The sequence below is a fragment of the Elephas maximus genome, chromosome 22 (genome assembly GCF_024166365.1).
Source record: "Elephas maximus indicus isolate mEleMax1 chromosome 22, mEleMax1 primary haplotype, whole genome shotgun sequence".
Taxonomy (NCBI): domain Eukaryota; kingdom Metazoa; phylum Chordata; class Mammalia; order Proboscidea; family Elephantidae; genus Elephas; species Elephas maximus.
The window spans coordinates 14,828,081-14,842,399 of record NC_064840.1 but is presented as its reverse complement, the minus strand read 5'-3'; positions in this window follow the sequence as shown (position 1 = coordinate 14,842,399).

Below are 14,319 nucleotides of genomic sequence, written 5' to 3'. Positions count from 1 at the left end.
CAGGGAAAGATAAGTACAACTGTCTAACCTACGGCATGGATCAAACCCATCTGCTTTTGGGAAATGCCTCTCTCCCATTTACCTTGCCACCTTCCCACTCTGCTCTGGGTCTTGGTCCAGTGTCAGTGATTGCTGTGTTCCCTGGGCTGGAAGTAGGAGCTGTCATGCACCCTGAGCCATTCTCCCAGCTTTGGAAAGGGAACAAATTAACAAAAAGGGAAAAAATAATCTGCCAGCTCCCCTGAACTGGGAACTCAGGGCAGGCACAGCCCCTTTGCCTAGGCACAGGCATAAGGGGTCTATGGACTTAGAATGCCTTTAACCCCTGCATAGACCTGTGTGGGCCCATTTCAACCGCATAGACCCTGATTAGCACAGTATAACAGGGTATATACCTGAAGCCTGTTTTCATCTGTATCTGCTCCAAGGGGGAGTGGCAGATTTGTGACATTTGACACTGTCCTGCCCATTAAACAGAGTCATCATGCACATCAGGGGCCTGAGGACTGGTGGATCCACCCACTTCACCAAGCCACCTGCAACAGGGTCCCAAGAATAAGTGATGACTTTTTTTTTTCTTTACAGTCGACAGCATTGGGTGCCCATAGTTCGGATGCAAAACGCACCTACCTACGCACTCTAGAGAACAGGGACACATCTACCCAGACACTCAGGGACAGCAGTCAGCCCCCTGCCTTGATCAGCACATGACCGCCTACTGCAGCCAGATACCTGTGCCTACCCCAATCACCCCTGCCCATCTAGGACTGTAGGTGACAGCCTGCAGCACACACTCGGTGACTGATGACCTGGACACCTGAGCTGAATCCACACAAGGAAAGTAAACAGACTCCTGGGCTTACATGCCTAGTAACAGCTCTAGTCATGTGGAGACAGGATGCGAGAGCTTCGAAGATGCCAATAATCTAATTAGCTCACATAACCAGCCTATGTGGGCATATCAGAACAAAACAAGAATTTAGTAAGCAAACATAAAATAAATTAACTTATCGATGGCTTGGAGACAACAGTCAATATCAAATCACATAAAGAGGCAGACCATGATGGCTTCAGCAAGTCACCAAAAGAAAGGAACAAGACCTTCCAGAGGAAGATAAGTTCTTGGAATTACCAGAGTTAGAGTTCAATATACAGAACTCTTCAAGAGATCAGGAAGGAGATCAGGCAAAACACAGAAGAAGCCAAGGAACATACAGACAAAGCATTAGAGGACTTAAGAAGGTTATACAAGAGCATGATGGCAAATTTAACAGGATGCAAAGAATCCATGGACAGCAAACAAATCCAAAATATTAATAATAAAATTTCAGAATTAGACAATTCAATAGAAAGTCATAGGAGCAGAATTGAGACAGTGGAAGTCAGAATTAGTGAGACTGAAGATAAAGCACTTGGCACCAACTTATATGAGAAAAAAATTAGATGAACTTAAAAAAAAAGAAACCCTAAGAATTATGTGGGACTCTATCAAGAGGAATAACCTACGAGTGACTGGAGTACCAGAACGGAATGGGGTGGGGAGGGGGATAACAGAGAATACAGAGAGAATTGTTGAAGATTTGTTGGCAGAAAACTCCCCTGATAGCATGAAAGATGAGAAGATACCTATCCAAGCAGCTCATTGAACAACACAGATCCCAAAAGAAAGTCCCAAGATATAATCAAACTTGCCAAAACCAAAGATAAAGGGAGAATTTTAAGAGCAGCTAGGGATAAATGAAAAGCCACCTACAAAGGAAAGTCAATAAGACTAAGCTCGGACTACTCAGAAGAACCCATGCAGGCAGGAAGGCAATGGGATGACATATAAAGCCTTGGAGGAAAAAACTTGCCAGTCAAGAATTATATATCCAGCAAAACTGTCTCTCAAATATGATGGTGAAATTAGGGCATTTCCAGATAAACAGAAGTTTAGGGAATTTGTAAAAACCATATCAAAATTACAGGAAATACTAAAGGGAGTCCTCTGGTTAGAAAATAACATCAGATAACAACCCAAGACTAGGACACAGGACAGAGCAACCAGATATCAACCCAGATAGGGAAATCACAAAAATAAAGCTAGAACACTGAAAATGGTGAAACACAGACATCAATATGTAAAAGATGACAACATTAAAACAAAAAAGAGGGACTCAAAAATGTCATAGATCTTTCATACGAAAAGGAAGTCAAGGTGATATAAATAAAAGATTGGTTTAAACTTAGAACAATAGGGGTAAATGTTAAGGTTACCACAAAGGAAACTAATAATCCTACACATCAAAAAAAAAAAAAAAAAAAGACAAACATAAAGACTTAGCAAATACAAAATCAACAACAATGAAAAGAGGAAAAGGAAATACATAAAAATGACTCAGCATAGAAAATTAAGTGGAACAAAGAATAACACACACACACACAAAAATACATCAAAATAGAAGCACTAAACTCATACCTATCAATAATTGTGCTGAATGTAAATGGGCTAAACGCAACAATAAAGAGACAAAGGGTAGCAGAATGGATAAAAAAAAAACATGATCCGTCTATATGCTGCCTACAAGAGACACACCATAGATTAAAGAGACAAACTAAAACTCAAAGGAAAAATACCAAGCAAACAACAGTTAAAAAATAAAAAGAAGAAGCAATATTAATCTCTGACAAAACAGACTTTAAAGCAAAATCCGTCACAAAGGATAACAGAGGATACCATATAATGATTAAAGGCTCAGTACACCAGGAAGACATAACTATAATAAATATTTACGCACTCAACAACAGGGCTCCAAGATATATAAATTCTGACAGCATTGAAAAGAGAAATAGACAGCTCCACAATAACAGTGGGAGGCTTCAACACACCACTTCCAGTAAAGGACAGAACATCCAGAAAGAAGCTCAGTAAAGACATGGAAAATCTAAATGTCACCGTCAACCAACTGGGTCTCATAAAAAAAATACCTATACAAAACACTTCACCCAAGAGCAGCCAAGTATACTTTCTTTTCCAAGGCACATGGAGCATTCTCCAGAATAGACCACTTGTTAGGCCACAAAGCAAGCCTTAACAGAATCCAAAACATCAAAATATTACAAAGCATCTTTCCTGACTGTAAAAGTAGAAATCAATAACAGAAAAATCAAGGAAAAAAAGTCAAATACATGGAAACTGAACAACACCTTCTGCAAAAAGTACTGGGTTATAGAAGAAATTAAGGACGAAATAAAGAAATTCACAGAATCAAATGAGAATGAAAACACATCCAACGAGGACATTTGGGACACAGCATAAGCAGTGCTCAAAGGTCAGTTTATAGCAATAAATGCACACATCCAAAAACAAGAAAGGGCCAAAATCAAAATATTAACCCTGTAGCTCAAACCAGTAGAAAGAGAGCAGCAAAAGAAGCTCTTAGGCCCCAGAAGAAAGGAAGTAATACAAATTAGGGCAGAATTAAATGAAATAGTTGAAAAACAATTGAAAGAGTTAACGAGACCAAAACTGGTTCTTTGAAAAGATCAACAAAATCAATAAACCATTGGCCAAACTGACAAAAGAGAAACTCAAGAGGAAGCGAATAACCCAAATAAGAAATGAAATGGGCAATATCACAACAGACTCAACTGAAATTAAAAGAATCATAACAGAATTCTATGAAAAATTGTACTCCAACAAATTTGAAAACCTAGAGGAAATGGACAAATTTCTAGAAACACACTACCTACCTAAACTAACAGAGGTAGAACAACTAAACAGACCTATAACAAAAGAAGAGATTGAACAGGTAATTGAAAAACTCCCCCCGCCCCCCCACACACAAAAAAAACCTGGCCCTGACGCTTCACTGGAGCATTCTACCAAACTTTCAGAGAAGAGTTAACACCACTACTACTAAAGGTATTTCAGAGCATAGGAAAGGATGGAATACGCCCAGACTCACTCTGTGGAGCCAGCATAACCCTGATACCAAAACCAGGTAAAGACACCACAGAAAAAGAAAATTACCAATATCCATCATAAGCATAGATGCAAAAATTCTCACCAAAATTCTAGCCAATAGAATTCAACAACGTATCAAAAAATAATTCACCATGACCAAGTAGGGTTCATACCAGGTGTGTAGGCATGGATCAACATCAGAAAAACAATCAATGTAATCCATCACATAAATAAAGCAAAAGACATAAAGCACATGATCTTATCTGCTGATGGAGAAAAGATGTTTGACAAAGTCCAACACTCATTCAAGATAAAAACTCTCAGCAAAATAGGAAGTGGATACAGTCTGAAAGCATTCTCCTTGATAGTGGGAATCAGACAAGGGTGCCCTTTACCACCATTCTTATTCAACATTTTGCTGGAGGTCCTAGCCAGAGCAATTAGGCTAGAAAAAGAAATAAAGGGCAGCCAAATTGGTAAGGAAGAAGTAAAAGTATCCCTATTTGCAGATAATATGATCTTACACAATGCAATCTTGATCCAAATTCCAATGACATTTTTTAATGAGATGGAGAAATAAATCACCGACTTCATATGGAAAGGGAAGAGGCCTGGATAAGTAAAGCATTACTGAAGAAGAACAAAGTGAGAGGCCTCATACTACCAGATTTTAGAACCTATTATACTGCTACAGTAGTCAAAACAGTCTGGTACTGGTACAACAACAGATGCATAGACCAATGGAACAGAATTGAGAATCCAGACATAAATTCATCCACCTATAAGCAGCTGATATTTGACAAAGCCTCAAAGTCCGTTAAATGGGGAAAAGACTGTCTCTTTAACAAATGGTGCTGACATAAGTGGATATTCATCTGCAAAAAAATGAAATAAGACCCATACCTCACACCAGGCACAAAAACTAACTCAAAGTGGATCAAAGACCTAAATATAAAATCTAAAAATGATAAAGATCATGGAAGGAAAAAAAAAGGGACAATGCTAGGAGCCTTAATAAATGCATAAACAGAATACAGAACATAACTAACAATACACAAACATCAGAAGAGAAACTAGATAACTGGGCGCTCCTAAAAATCAAACACGCTCATCCAAATACTCCTCCAAAAGAGTAAAAAGATAACCAACAGACTGGGAAAAAAATTTGGCTATGACATATCCGATCAGGGTCTGATCTCTAAAATCTGTAAGATATTGCAAAACTTCAACCACAGACAGACAAATAACCCAATTAAAAAAATGAGCAAAAGATATGAACAGGCACTTCACCTGAGACATTTGGGCAACTAACGAATACATGAGGAAATGTTCACGATCATTAGCCATTAGAGAAATGTAAATCAAAACTACAGTGAGATAGCATCTCACCCCAACAAGGCTAGCATTAATCAAAAAAACACTAATAAATGTTGGAGAGGTTGTGGAGAGACTGGAAAACTTATACACTGCTGGTGGGAATGTAAAATGGTACAACCACTTTGGAAATCAATTTGGTACTTCCTTAAAAAGCTAGAAATAGAAGTACCATCAATCCATTAATCCTGCTCCTTGAAATGTATCCTAGAGAAATAAGAGCCACCACACGAATAGATATATGCACACCCATGTTCGTTGCAGCACTGTTCACAATAGCAAAAAGATGGAAACAACTTAGGTGCCCATGAAGGGACAAATGGATAAACAAATTATGGTATAGTCACAGTGGAATACTACGCAATGATAAAGAACAATGATGAATCTGAGAAACATCTCATAACATGGATGAATCTGGAAGGCATTATGCTGAGTGAAATTAGTCAATTGCAAAAGGACAAATACTATATGAGACCACTATTATAAGAACTCAAGAAAAGGTTTACACACAGAAGGAAACATTCTTTGATGGTTACGGGGTGGGGAGGGAGGGAGAGAGGAATTCACTAACTAGACAGTAGACAAGAATTATCTTAGGTGAAAGGAAGGACAATACACTATACAGGGGAAGTCAGCACCACTGAAGTAAAGCGAGAGCTCAGAAGTTTCTTGAACACAACCAAACACTTCAAGGGGCAGTATAGCAGGGGCAGGGATCTGGTGACCATGGTTTCTGGGGACATCTCAGTCAATTGGCGTAATAAAGTTTATTAAGAAAATGTTCTGCATCCCACTTTTGTGAGTGCCGTCTGGGGTTTTAAAAGCTATGGAACAGCCGTCTAAGATGCATCAATTGGTCCCAACCCACCTGGAGCAAAGGAAAATGAAGAACACCAAAGACACAAGGAAAATATGAGTCCAAGAGACAAAAGGGGCCACATAAACCAGAGGCTCCATCAGCCTGAGACCAGAAGAACTAGATGGTGCCTGGCTACCACCAATGACTTCCATGATGGAAAAAACAGGGAGTCCCTAATCAAGTTGGAGAAAAGTGGAGTGCAGAACTCAAATCTAGTAAAAAAGACCAGACTTGATGGTCTGACTGACCCTGGAGGAACCCCAGAAGACATGGCCCTCGGACTTTCTGTTAACTCAGAACTAAAACCATTCTCGAAGGCAACTCTTCAGACAAAGATTAGACTGGACTATAAGACATAAAATGATACTTGTGAAAATGTGCTTCTTAGATCAAGTTAGATAAAAAAAATACACGGGACTAAATGGGAAACTCCTGTCTGTAGGCAGGATGAGAAGGCAGAAAGGGATAGGAGCTGGTTGAATGGACACAGGAAACCCAGGGTGGAAAGGAGAAATGGGTGGTCACATTATAGGGATAGCAACTAGGGTCACATAACAATGTGTGTATAAATTTTTGTATGAGAAACTAACTCAAGCTGTAAACTTTCACCTAAAGCACACAAAAAAATACCCAGAGACACTGAACTTCTGTTAATGGTAAATTATTTGAATTAAAAAAAAAAAAAAATCCCGTGAGTGATTTGAGAGTTTTTTGCCTCTTACAAAAGTGGCATAGAACAATGTGCTGTTGTAAGACATTTGGGGTAACGGCTGCCTTTGTACAAAACTGTTTTCTTTTTAATTATAGTGAAACCTATGAGAGCTGGAACTTGACAGGACTCGTTTATCTCGGTCTCAAAAATTTTTCACCTACGACGGGGTGGAGTCTTACCACTTTTCTGTTATTCTCTATTAATGGAAGATAATTGTGTTTTCCTTCTCTGACAGGTTTCTGCCTTACACAGGTTCTGGCTTTTGCAGGTTTTACTGTATTATAGTCATCCTGTTGTTGTTAGGTGCCCTCGAGTTGGCTCCGATTCCTAGCGACCCTGTGTACAGCAGAACGAAACCCTGCTTGCTCCTGCGCCATCCTCGCAATCATTGCTATGTTAGAGCCTGTTGTTATAGCCACTGTGTCAGTCCATCTCCTTGAGGGTCTTCCTCTTTTTCACTGACCCTCTACTTTACCAAGCATGATGTCCTTCTCCAGGCACTTCTCCCTCCTGATAACGTGTCCAAAATATGGGAGACAAAGTCTCGCCATCCTCGCTTCTAAGGAGCATTCAGGTTGTACTTCTTCCAAGACAAATTTGTTTGTTCTTCTGGCAATCCATGGTATATTCACTATTCTTTGCCAACATCGTAATCCAAAGGTGTCAATTCTTCTTTGATCTTCCTTATTCAGTGTCCAGCTTTCACGTGCATATGAGGTGACTGAAAATACCATGGCTTGGGTCAGGCACACCTTAGTCCTCAAAGTGATATCTTAACTTTTTAACACTTCACAGAGGTGTTTTGCAGCAGATTTGCCCAATGCGATGTGTCTTTTGATTTCTCGACTGCTGCTTCCATGTGTGTTCATTGTGGATCCAAGTAAAATGAAATCCTTGACAACTTCAGTCTTTTTTCCATTTATCTTGGTGTTGCCTATTGGTCCAGTTCTGAGGATTTTTGTTTTCTTTATGTTGAGGTGTAATTCGTACTGAAGGCTGTAGTCTTTTATCTTCATCAGTGAGTGCTTCAAGTCCTCTTCACTTTCAGCAAGCAAGGTTGTTAATGAGTCTTCCCTTCAATCCTGATGCTGTGTTCTTCATAAAGTCCAGCTTTTCTGATTATTTGGTCAGCATACAGATTGAATAAGTATTACGGAAGGATACAACCCTAGCACACACCTTTCCTGATTTTAATCCATGCAGTATCCCCTTGTTCTCTTAAACGACTGCCTCTTGGGGGTGGTATCGTTGTGGTTTTGCTAGAAACAACGTTTAGAAGCATGTGCTTTAGAAGCAGGTGTGTCATCCTTAAAGGAGTGGGTTGCTTCCATTTTTTCATCAAAGTGTAGTGGCTGCCCACAGCCCGTGTGCACTTGATCCTCCGGCCTTACGGAGCTCTGCAGGTAATACATGGAGAGGATAGCAGAGTTCACTTTTTAAAGACCCATAAATAATCTTGTGATTTCCTTATATTTTTAATTTGTTACATCTGAAACCCTAAGAAAAATGATTTGGGCTGAGGCACAAGAACGCTCGTCTAGGCTTGGCCTGGGGGCTGTGATTTGTTCCTGCGTGGGACAGGCCGGTTCTCAGCAATCAATCCCCTTTCCGTCTGCGCAGAGTGTAACCATCTCTCGTCTTCTGAGCCTCCCTCACAGTGTGAATGTGCCAGGGCTGTACTGATGCATCGACATTTTCACACTCTTGTCTCTTTCCTTTTCTTTAAGCTCCTACCCTTCTTGGCCCACTTGGAATATATAGCCATTGGTTATGGTTATGCAGTGAATGTTTCTTCCTTACAATAAGCCAGCCAACCAATTATGTCTTTAGTAATCCCATCTTCAATGCTATTTAGCACAGCGTTCCACTTCTCCTGCTTCCAGACTCACGGGGTTTTGTTTCTCTGAGCACTGGATAATAGAAATGTTCTTACGTAAGATGTCTCTCTCTTCCAAGAGCTTTCAGTTTTTAGAAACTTCTAATCATCTGTCTTGAGACTTGAGAGGCGTTGCCTGGAGTCTTGGAAGGAGTGGAGATACCGCATGCTGGGGCTCGGCCAAGGCTCTTGGCTGTAGCTGATACTGTTCCCGAAGCCTTCAGCTCTGCACCTGCATGCTTGAGTCCACTTGGGCCAGCTGTCTCTTCTTAATGCTCAGCCTGGGTTGCTGGGCGTGGGGCTGCGGTACTCTGTCATGGTATGTCTGTCCACCCTTTGCCTTCAGGACCTGTGCTCATAATGTATGAAAACAGTTCACAAAGGTTTAGAATCAAACGTGACTCCCCTCTCAAGCCTGAAATAATCCAATTCATATGTGTTGATGTTTTAACAAGGAAGCGACCACGGATGTCAGGTCATGTAATAGCTGTTTAGACCACGTGTGATTGGGGGAGCAGAGAGCTCATCCACCTGGTCTGGTTGGCCTCTTTCATTTCATTGTGCAAAGAAACAGACACTCCTGCTTTTCAGGTAGACCTTAGTGAGAGTGTAAACTGGGAGGTCCCTGAGGCACATGCTCACACCTTACTCCTGTCTGTACCCACAGCGGCTGGCATGGAGGAGCAGGCAAACACTTCTAGAATGTTCTTCCTGGGATAGGCCACGCTTTGCCAAGGTGCAAAAGCATCCCACACTGTGACGAAGCTCCCACTGTTCCGAGCCCTTGTTTTGTGCCAGCTGTGGATGGATGGGAAACCCTGGTGGTGTAGTGGTTAAGTGCTACTGCTGCTAACCAAGAGGTCGGCAGTTCAAATCCACCAGGCGCTCCTTGGAAACTCTATGGGGCAGTTCTACGCTGTCCTATAGGGTCGCTATGAGTCAGAATCAACTCGATGGCAGTAGGTTTGGTTTTTTTTTTTGGTGGATGGACATAATCCCCGATTTACGACAGGGTTCTGTTCTGATGACTCTGTTGTAAGCCAGTTCTAGGATAAGTCAAATACCTCATTTTTTAAAAAAGTTTTCATTATTACTGCCTTTTATTATCAGTATCTTTATAAATCCAATCTTTATTTGTCATTAGGGATTGGCACAAGAATGATAACATCAGCTAATTATGCATAACATTGCATGTAGTACATATTACTAGATAAGATGTAAAAAAAAAAAATACTGACATTCGTAAGCACAGTTCATTGTAACTTGAATATGTTGTAAGTCAGGGACTACCTGTACTTAGCATTAAAAGTACTTAGCATTATCCCGGTTTAACACATGAGGAAACTAAGACTCAGAGAAGGTGAATAACTTGCCCAAGTGGACACAGCTACTCACTCACAGGGCCCAGATTCCAACCCAGATCTGGCCAACTGCCAAACCTGAGCTGTTCTTTAGAGCTCTCCCGGTGTAGTGTAAGTCCTTGTTGTTGTTCTCAGTTACTGTCAAGTCGACTCTGGCTCGTGGTGACCTTATGTATAACATAAGGAAATGTTGCCCAGTTCAGGGCCATCTTCATAATCATAGGCATGTTTGAGTCCATTGCGGCAGCCATTGTGTATTTTTAGTGCCTTCCAACCTAGGAGGCTCATCTTCCAGCACTATACTGAAAAATGTTCTTTTGTGATCCATAGGGTCTTCATTGGCTGATTTTTAGAAGTAGATTGCCAGGCCCTTCTTCCTAGTCTGGATTAGTCCAGGTACTCCACTGAAACCTGTCTACCATGGGTGACCCGGCTGGTATTTGAAATACTGATGGCATAGCTTTCAGCATCATAGCAAGACTCAAGCCACCACAATACGACAAACTGACAGATGGGTGGTGGTTTAACTCCTTACCAACCTCAAAACAAAAAGAATAATGAAAGTCCTCTATAAAGAGGCCTAGAGTTTTCAGCAATGTTGCTTGTGAGAAAGTTTCAGCAAGTACCAGTTTGGTTGAGTTACTGAAACTCGGAAGGGTAGACTCGGGACCCTGTGATCGATGTCAAAGTGTATTTGTGTGCACATTGCCATTTTGCCATTCTGGGGGTTAGAAGCTGCCAGTCAAAAATGTCCAGAGTACCATCTGTTGATTTCTTGTTTTCTTAAGATGGCGGCTCGGTCATATCTAGGCTCCTGTTACTTAGCAACAGCTAAGAGTCCCACTCTGTGTGGTCAGTCTTCGACTGTCCTTCTCTCTTCTGGATTCACTGATACTTTGTGGGCATTTACCTTCAGTTAAACCCTGGTGGCGCAGCAGTTAAGTACTTCGGCTGCTAACCAAAAGGTTGGCAGTTCAGATTCACCAGGCGCTCCTGGAAAAGCCTATGGGGCAGTTCTACCCTGTCCTATAGGGTTGCTGTGGGTCGGGATAGTCTCAATGGCAATGGGTTTTGTTTTGGTTTTAGTTCAGTTTCTCTCTCCGCTTGGAGCTGAGTGCAGACATTTTGGTGCTAACAGAAGGCCTGGTTCCGGGTCTGAGATGTGTAGGTTTGTGTTGTGTGGAACGCCAATTCCAAAGACAGCTCCCCGTAGGAGGGGAGCAGAAATCTCCAAGAGCATTGTGCCTGTGGTACTGGTGATAAACAGATGGCTCTGGGGTGAGGGATATGGGGCGAATGTTTTGTCGTTCACTCTGGTAGTGATAGACTGTGCTAAATGTCACTGTCTAGGTAAGGTACAGTCTGCATGAGTCATCCACCGGGTCTAGGCTGCAGAGCCACTGAGAGGCAAACTGCATCACTAGCCTGAAAAGCTCATTAAGCATCTCCGACTGCGCTACCTGCCAAGAGAGGCCTCCGCGGAACAGGAAACACCAAGAGAGCCAGGAAGGAACCTGGCCACCACACAAGATGGCCCAGGTATCCTGCCAGCTGGTCACACATCCAGGCTATGCACTCCCCCTCAAGGAACCCGTGTTCCCATCTGGGAAGGAGAGCGAGGGAGCGTGGTAATTTTCCATTTGCCTTCCCTGGGTGACTCAGAAGAAAGCCAAATATGTTCCCAGCTTGTTTTACTCCCGTCACTTCTCTCACAGATCAGAGGCTTGGAGAGACTCGTCTACCCCCACTCTGTGTCTTGCTCCTTCTCTTCCAGATCTATTTCTCTCTCCACCCTACAGAGCCCTGCCTCTGCCAGGAGCCCAGCCACTTGCCTTTAAAAGCTGGCTTCCTGTCAATGTTTCACTTTAACGCCACTGCCCCTTGGTGGTCCGGCGGCGACATGTGGGCCCCTGAGGCGCGTATGTTGGGTGTTCGTTCACACACCGCTGCGTCTCTGGGACATGCCAAGGATCTGCCACAGCACAGCAGGCTGGGGAGAGACGTGCGAGAGACACCGTGCCTTCAGCATTAACTGTCTTCGGAGTGTCAATTGTAGACCAACTGGGACTTCCTCGGCTCCACTAAGTGACTCAGAGGAAAAGGAAATCATTCCTCTCGTCCATCCCTCCACAGACCAGGAACCACTCAGGTCCAGAACCGCCACAGGTGGCTTACCATTTCCCCGGTGGTGGCTGTTTCCCACGCAGGAGGAGGAAGTTGACCCACTGAGTATGTCAGAGGCGCCTCAGGAGGAAACTTGGTGATGTGCCCCTCACACCCTGTGACTGGGACCCTCCCACTCAGGAGAAGTCTTCATATAGTCCCTGATCACATTTAAAACTTCTTGTTCCCTTTGGCATGAATGAGTGGTGCCCAATCCCAGGCACCAGAACCTGGGGGCTCACCCCTTCTCTCATCCTGCCTACGGCTGGGTGCTGCCGAGGGGCCTCCCTGGGCCTCCTCCTACACCTGCTGCTACCACCTGGTCCAGGCCACCATTGCCTCTTGCCTCATCAAGTTCACCTACCTCCTAACTGCTCTTTCAAAAGAAAATACATATCTCTTTGAATGATACCCTTGCTTGATAGCTTCCTCTTGCGCTCAGGTAACGTTCAAACTCCTAGGCACAGCTTAGCACCCTCCCGCACAGAAACCCTGTGTCAGCTCTCCCCACGCAATCCTGCATGGTCCCACCTCCAGGCCATTGCCAGGCGGTGCCCTCTGCCAGGACACCCTCACTCCACCATCTCCGCCCCTCACTGGGAAGCTTGGAAGCTTCCTGACTGTGCTCCGCATCCCCCTCACCCTCTGCCTGGGCTGGCTTAGGCATTTCTGCACTCCTATGGCATCCGCGTATAACCCTGCTGGAGCACTTGCGGAAGGTGTTGTCACTGGCTACACTGAATTTTTCTTTCTTGCCTGTGTCCCCCAAATGCCTTGAGCTCCTTAAGGGCAGATGTGGGGGCTGGATCACCAGTATATACAGTGAAACCTGTGAGAGCCAAAACTCGACGGGACTGCCTCGTTTTTCCCAGTCGCGCAAGTTTTCAACTTTTGACAAGGTGCAATGTTACCGCTTTTCTGTTGCTCGTTTTAGTAGAAAATATTTTAGCTTTCCTTCTCTGACAGGTTTCCACCTTCCACAGATCCCGGCTTTCGCGGGTTTTACTGTGTATACATGAGTCACGGTCGGCTAAACGGCAACTGGTTTAGCAAAGTGTTTTGCGTTTGCTCAACTGAATTGAGAGTATCTTAATTATGTTTTGAAAGAAGCTGGCATATGGTCGAAGAAATAATCTTAGAAGGAAAGAGGAAATAGCCAGCCATTTCAAGAGTTGCCCCAGAACTGTTCCAGAGATACAGGCACAGCGATGGGGCGTGTCTGTTGTTTTCTCTTTATGTGTGTGTCATCTTCCCAGCCAAGGTATCGTCAACTTGAGGACAGCCACTGTGCTTTCTGTCTTTTCAATAATGGGGCTTCTCACAATAATGCAAGGGGCTGCCAAACTCTTCCACCAAGGGCCAGATAGTAAATATTCTAGGCTTTTCACTCCAGATGGTCTCTGTTGTAACTAGTCAACTGTGCTACTGTACAGCGAAAGCCAAAAAAAAAAAAAAAAAACTGTTGCCCTTAAGTCGATTCCCATTCTTAGCGACCCTATAATAGGACAGAGTAGAACTGCCTCACAGGGTTTCCAAGGCTGTCATTTTTACAGAAGCAGACTGCCACATCTTCCTCCCATGGAGTGCTGGTGGGTTTGAACCGTTGACTTTGGTTAGCAGCCATGCACTTCACCGCTGCACCACCAGAGTTCCTTGTGGGTATGACCGTGTTCCAATAAAGCTTTATTTGCAAAACTTAGTTTGCCAGCCTCTGTAGTAATGAGACACTTAGCCATGTGGGCTGTCTCCAGTCTCACCTTCTTTCCCTAGGTTATCCCTGTGTGCTTAGCACAATGCCAAGTGGGTCATAAGCACTCAGGAAACGCTTGGCGGTTTGTTGAAAATACATCACTTGGAAGCAGGTATCTAATAGCTATTCAACAGCCATTTCTCCTTCTGCCTTACCACAGAACCCAGACTTTGTTCCGGTAGCAATGTACCCAGCTCCCAGGTTGTGAACAACTGGCTTGGGAGAGGATGTGTGACCCAGTCTGACATATGTTAAATCTGCAGAGAGAGTTCGGGAAG